We start from the raw sequence: 7181 nt of genomic DNA, 5'->3' as shown, positions 1-7181 counted from the left end.
AATAACTTGTGTATGTCCATCCCAGAGAAAGAGCTGATAAATAGAAACAGGTAATTCGTGGTTCATGTGTGTATGTGTTGTAAAAATAAAAGGCAATGGCGAGTACAGAAAGATATAATATAGATATAATATAATACAGAAATATAGAATAACTTGCCAATACCTGTTCAAATCTGCTCAGATACTTTTGATAGAGGTAATCAAAAGTATCTTCAGTGACGAAGTGAAGCTCAAATGTGAACTTCCCTTAAGGGCCAGGTGCAAGGACCCTAAAGAGACTCTTATTATAAAAATAAAATATTTATTGAAATATATAAGGATAATAAAGGATTTCTAATTCTAAGGGATTTTAAATCCACCCAAATAAATTCCCTGGTTCTGCAAGGAACTGCTTCTCCTGTGTTTCACAGGCTACACTACTCCTCCCTGATCTGACTTACCCAAATTTATATTATCTAAATAAAAACTACCACTATTATCCCTATAATTCTTCATTTTGCCTTCAAATTATCAAATAGCAAAGACTAACTGGTTGAGTCTCAACAAGAATCAAGTTAGGACTCTGAGTCTGTTTTCCAAACCAAAGATCAGGTTTTTCTTTGGTCTTCTCAGAGTTAAATCAATCTATAAAAACTGCAATAGACAGTCAATAATGTTTCCAAAGTTGAGAAAGGAAAACACTAAGTTCCTTCAAGTCTTTCCCTCAGACAGACAGAGAGAGAGAGAGAGAGAGAGAGAGAGGCAAAGATGTTACCTCTTCCAGCCCTGAGAGAAAGTCTCTGAGTGTGTGTCTCTGCAAGCTGCCAGAGAGCAACTCCCAAATACCATAGAGAGTAACTGACACAGAAAAATGGTTATAACTGTCAACATCTGAAATCAACACACTCTCTCAGATCTGCTTCAAACTCCAATTTTTTCTCAAGCCAGCACTCAACTTTTTATCCTTAAACTAATAAAACAATATTTATTTTCTAACATCATTCTTATAGTGTATATATAAACATATACAATATATATTTAATATAGAAATATAAAATACTCATTATTATTTCATTCTCTTTTACTTTAAATCCTGCATTCCCCTTCACCTGTTGGTTTTTAATATTTATTTTGTTTTTTAAAACCCTTACCTTCCACCTTAGAATAAACATTATCTATTGGTTCCAAGGCAGAAGAGTGGTAAGGGATAGGCAATGGGGGTTCAGTGACTTGCCCAGGGACACAGGATATGTCTGAGGCTAGATTTGAACCTAGGACCTCCCATCTTCAGGCCTGACTCTCAGTCAACTTGAGCCACTCAGCTGCCCCCTGGTTTTTCATATTTAAACATTGTGAGTCCCATCTTGACAAGTCCCATCTCTGGATTGCCTCCACCATCTTACTCCTCTGTCCTTATTCATGAGCTATTGGCCAGAATTTGTCTCATATCCATTGACTGGATCCACTACAAAATTTTAATTTCATTAACTAGACTATCATTGTACAAATACACTCTGTAATTGGTTCTTCATTTCTTTTCCCCCAACAATTGTTCCCAACCTTATCTTCTTTCTTTAAGCTATTCAAACCTCTTTATGTTGAGGACATGGCCTCATCCTTTACTTGGAAAATAAGGTCTTTCTCTTTGAGTTTCCTATTTTTCCTTTTTCTGTAACTCAAATCCCCTTGATATCAAACCTCTCTCTTATTCTCTTCCCTTCTTCCAGTCTCTGATTATTTGGTGGCCCTTCTCCTAGTCATGTTTGTTGTAGTTGTTCCATCATTTCCAACTCATGACCCCAGAAGGGGTTTTCTCTAGAATGATATTGGGGTGGCTTGCCATTTCTCTCTCCAGCAAACAGGGTTAGTAAGTGACTTGCCCAGAGTCATATAATTAGTGTCTGAGGTCATATCTGAACTCAGGTCTTCTATCCACTCCACCACCTAGCTATGACACGAACCACCAATGAATTTGGCCTCTGATACTCTGTGATGGTGAATGTCACTTCATCTCTTTCCTCATTTCCTCATCTGTAAAATAGGAATAAGCTGGTTGTGAGGATCAAATAAGATACTATTTATAAAGTACTCTGCACACCTTGGCTAGTTGTTACAATGATGATGATGGTAGTAATGATGATGAGCTTGGTAGAGGCAGGAACTGTTTCCCTTTTTTTCTTTGTATCTTTGGTGCTTAGCACAGTGCCTGCCATATAAGTATGTGCTTAATGAATGCTTGTGGATTGATTGAGTGGGAGGGAAAACTCCTGGGATTTGAGCTGGGGCCCATAATTTTGGTTGGACAAAGGAGAATTGGAATCCTCGACCTTGGTCTGTAATGGTGGATGTTGAAGTGGAGGAAATTTTAGGGATTATTCAGGCTAACTCTCTCATTTTACCAACAAGGAAACTGAAATAAACCCAGGGAGGTTAAGTGATTTGTTCAAAGTTATACAGGTAATAGTCAGGATTTTAACTCAGGCCCTCTCATCCAAGACCAGTGTTCTTTCCAAGGTATCAAGAGACTTCATAATGGGTTTATATTTGGGTTAGGTTGAAAGGAATCTTCAAAATCAGAATTCCTGCCCTCAAGTAAGTTATATTCAAATTTCAGTAGCGATATGAAGGACTCTGACACACAACTATCTCCCCCCCCCCCCAAAAAAAAAAAAGGAATGAAAAGACACTGGACTGGGATTGGGATTTGCGAGTAGGAGGAGGGGCACGAAAGGGATGTTCTAAGTTGTTCCTGTCGGTGAGTTTTATTGATGCGGCCATCTTTTCCTCCTCATGGATATCAAAGGGAACATGGTTAGAACAGACATTGAAGCATGAACGAGAGAAGTATATTGCTTACTATTGGGGCTTGCCAGGGTCATGGAAGATGTCTTGAGTAAACTCCAAGTAGAAGAAGGGTTTCTTAGTAAATGGTGAGATCTTCCAGAAGTCCCTATTTGTGGATGACATGGTACTGACTGTGCTGAGCCCAGGAATGTTCCATGGCTTCCTCGGGGAGGTCCGTGGCCACACGAGATTTGTTTGGCCACCCAGACAGGAAAGCAAAGCAGATGAACATATATATTGAACAGATGACTACATACGTACATTTGTTGGGGAGCCCCCTGAACTGATGCATATAGACAGGGGAAGGTATTTCAGTTGGATACTGAACTGAGTATAGAACTACACTGGGATGGATTGAGTTTGGGAAATTACATGATATTTCTAATGATCCTAAATTGTTTCCTATCAAACTTCTTTTCAACACCTACGTTCTCCTGGTGAGTGATATTTATATAGCTGCAATCCCTCCAATATCAATTGCAGGTGACCTAAAGAGCAATTGAAAATAGACCAAACAGATCATCAGTGGTGACTGGCATATGACTTAATGGTGGTATAAAAGATGTCAAGAACACATCAGTAGCAAAGGAGGATGGCTTGAGGGTCTCAATGTTAAAAGTAACACTAAGAGAGCCTGCGTTGTAGTTAACCTCTGAAGGATCTATGAAAAGACAAAAATGATACACCATAAGCCCTGGATAGGTAGTCACTGACACCATTCAAGGGAGTATCTGTACCAAATGAGATCACAGATAAAAAAATCAGAGGTTTATAATTGGGAGGGGCCTCAGAGATAATCCAGTCTAACTTCATTTAATAGTTGAGGAAATTTAGACCCAGGGAACTGAACGGACTTGCTTAGAGTCAACAAGGAAGATTTGAACCCAGGTCTTCAGGCTAACCAACTAGCAGCTCTATTACATTCAGATATTCAAATTAGGTGAACTTTTATATGAATTAAAGTATTAATTTGATGCCTCCTGCATAAAGGTGACCCTGGGCTTCCCAGCTTAAACAAGTCCTGCCATGCTGGAAAGGCATTGAGTATGGACACCCTTCTGCTGAAACTGGAATTTTAGGAACTGTTAAAGGGAAGAGGGTTATCTTGGCCATGTTTTGGCCCTATTGGGTGGTGCTGACCACTGACACATGGAGGGAAAGACTAGCCTAGCTAATTGCAGAATTTCATGGCCAGAAAGTGAGTCGCCAACTCACGATGACCTTCAATGAAGGTGTGAAGGAGGAAATAGTTTTCATGATGTAATGACGTAGCCTGGAAGTACTGGATTGGGAAATGCTAACTTTTAAGCATATTTTCTTCCTCTAGTGGGTACCAAAGTGGGTTTTCTGAAGAGAATAGAATATTCCTGAGAAAGTTCTCAGGCCAGTGCTGCCTGTCCTACAGCCAGGAACCTCACTCTTGGAACAGACCAGAACGAAAACTTATGGAAAGTCACAATGTATTTAGAGTGCCCAACTAGAACTCTTCTTTTGGGGGGCCTGACATTTCTGGTTGGTTTGAAAAAGGGAAGTCAAATAAAATTGTAGCCCTGCTCTACCCTGCACGGTAGAGAACACATGTCATCGTCACCATCACCATCACCACCACCATCAGCATCGTCATCGTCAACAGAAGGCATTTATTAAATACACCCCATTGCACAGACGTGTCCTGGGAATTATACAAAGAATTACATAGACCCTGCTCTCTAGGAGCGTACACATTAAGACATGTATATATGCAGGTGTGTGTACAGAACATACAGACAGCAGCACAGAAACAGCAAACCAATACATGCATGGACACTAAGCTATATACATTTGGATCAGGATATGTATTTCAGAGGTGGAACACAAAGGCCAGTCCCAAAGTAGAGTAAAAATCAACAACTCGAACGCAGGAGCTTTATGTTTCATAGTAAAGGGAAGCACTTTGCGGGCAATCCAGGATAACTTTGTGGAATTTTAGGGGCTGATTACATGATGGGGGCTGGTAGTGTTTTGTGGCTCGATGGGGCTGTTCCATGATGCTGGGAGGGAAAGCACTGGCTTTGGTTTCTTCTCTCCAAGCTCAGTCACACATAAGGCCGTGCATGGGAAAGCACTAGCTAGATAACTTTTCCACGACTGTTCTCTGCAGTGGGTTAGTCCCCCTCCTTCCCCACCATCAGACTAGGTAGCAGAGAACACTCTGGAGCTTCTGACCTACCCTGGCGCCACCCCTCTCAAGTATTTGAAAATACAGGACTCATATCTGGAACCTTCCCCTCCCCCCCAGCATCAAGAAAATTATTAAGATAGTGACTTAGGAGGAAGATGGAGGCTGGGATCGGATCAACCCCCTCACCTTACAAATGAGGGAACAAACCCAGAGGCATACCCAAGTTTATAGTCATAATTGTGATAGAGCAAACTTAAAAATTCATATATATTTTTTTTGTGGTGACTACATTTTATTGTGGATTACTACCATGTTATATTGCTCTTTTTAGTACATTTAACTGAGCACTTCAGATAGCTTAGTCAGCCAGAGAAACCACTGAATGAAACACTGGTGCAACTAGAATCAGTGGCCATGTAGGCCAATCTACAGATGAGAATGAGGCCCTGGAGAAGTGACATGCTGAAAGTCACCAAACTAATTTGGGACAGAGCTGGGCCTATAGATACAATATAGTGTCTTGAGTTCTAATATAGTACAGATCTCTCATTACTCCAGGGGGCTTCCCTCAATTTCTCTATCCTTATTTTCAAATCTGGCAAAAGGCAATTCTTTTCTTTATAAGATTTTAAACTAGCCCAGTGGGGCTAATGATGAATTAGAACACATCAAAACATATGTATGGTTTTTTTTACCCATTCTCAAATGACATTTGATCTGAATTTTTTTTTAAAGGGGAACCTTAAAAATAGGCCAAAGCTACAAGAGTCAGATGTTCTTGGTCATAACCATGTTATTATTAATAGTACTAAAATGACAATCTCAATTGTAGAATTTCCAAACTTTGCTTTAACACCGATAATAAATCAGCACTATCCATTTTAAATGGTTTCTAGCGACAGCCAGAAGCATCACAAAAGCTAATCCAAAAGTTAAACTGACAGGTAGTAGGGTCATAGTATTTCCTGATGTGAGAATAGCCATATAAATCAAGGGAAGACAATACAATACACTGCAAATGTCTTTTCGCTATTTTCACTCTTAGATGTATGGGTTCAGAAACAATAGCACAGGTTTATAAATTCAAGCAAACCCTAGAGAATACTACATTTGGAGTCAGAGAAACTGTAAACAGGTCACTTGGCTTTTGATTACTCAACTGTGACATGAAGGGGTTGAAGTAGACTTCCAAAGCCTTTTCCAGCTCTAAATCTATAATCTTATAATCTAAAATCCTAGATATGAAAATCCAATTTTCCCAAAGTATAAATTGGGGGAATGACTTACTCTTAATATTATAAAAGAACTTTTCTTTTAAAAAGTGAATTCTGTTACACTTCTCCCCACATACATTTGGAACAAATATCAGCAACAAAATTCCTGTGTTAAATGAACCCAATATAATTTCTTAGGGAACTTGTCAAAAATCATCTTGATTGAAAATGTTTTTTAGGTTTGGGCTATATAATATCTAAATATTTGGATAAAAAAGTAAAAATCTCAGTGACAACAAAAGGATTTCCTGAGGTTTATTCCAGATCAACTATTCTGAATAAGTAATGAAAATGAAGCAGTGAGGAAATAAACTGGACCATACTGAACCATAAGCCATTGTTTCCATATTACCTTAAATACACAATGGGCACACTAAAGTTATATATAAGCTTTCACTTGACAGTCACTTTGTTGTGAATCACCAGTGATTTATATGTCACCGATTTTACCAGTTTATTTCACTCCGTTATTCCAAGCAACACAGGGAATAAAACATCAATAAAATTAGCATTTTTATTGGCTTATTATGAATATCTTTTTTTTTTTCCTGGCTGGATCCTCTCACTAGAGATTTCTTTTTAATTGACATGCTGAAAAGTTTGCTGCCTTGCCTTGTAAAATCTGAATTGTACTGGAAGACTTCTAAAGGGCCTTACCAGAACTAATATATGATTCTATACTCTCCTACTGCTTCAAGTGTGGTCCTTTAAAAAATTTATAGGACTGGAAGAATATAACATTTTATTTTAAGATAAGTACATTGAAAGAAATGTCCCCAATTCATCTACCTTGTGTCCTACTGAGTTTCTAGTTTTAAATTCTCATCCATTAAAAATTCACCTTTAAACTAGGGTTCTAAGGCATATGGCACAACATAACACTATAGCTTTAAACATTTCCGAACAGCCAAATTTTTTGTACT

Source organism: Monodelphis domestica, chromosome 1, assembly GCF_027887165.1.
Source record: "Monodelphis domestica isolate mMonDom1 chromosome 1, mMonDom1.pri, whole genome shotgun sequence".
Classification (NCBI taxonomy): domain Eukaryota; kingdom Metazoa; phylum Chordata; class Mammalia; order Didelphimorphia; family Didelphidae; genus Monodelphis; species Monodelphis domestica.
Note: the sequence above shows the minus strand (reverse complement) of the source record.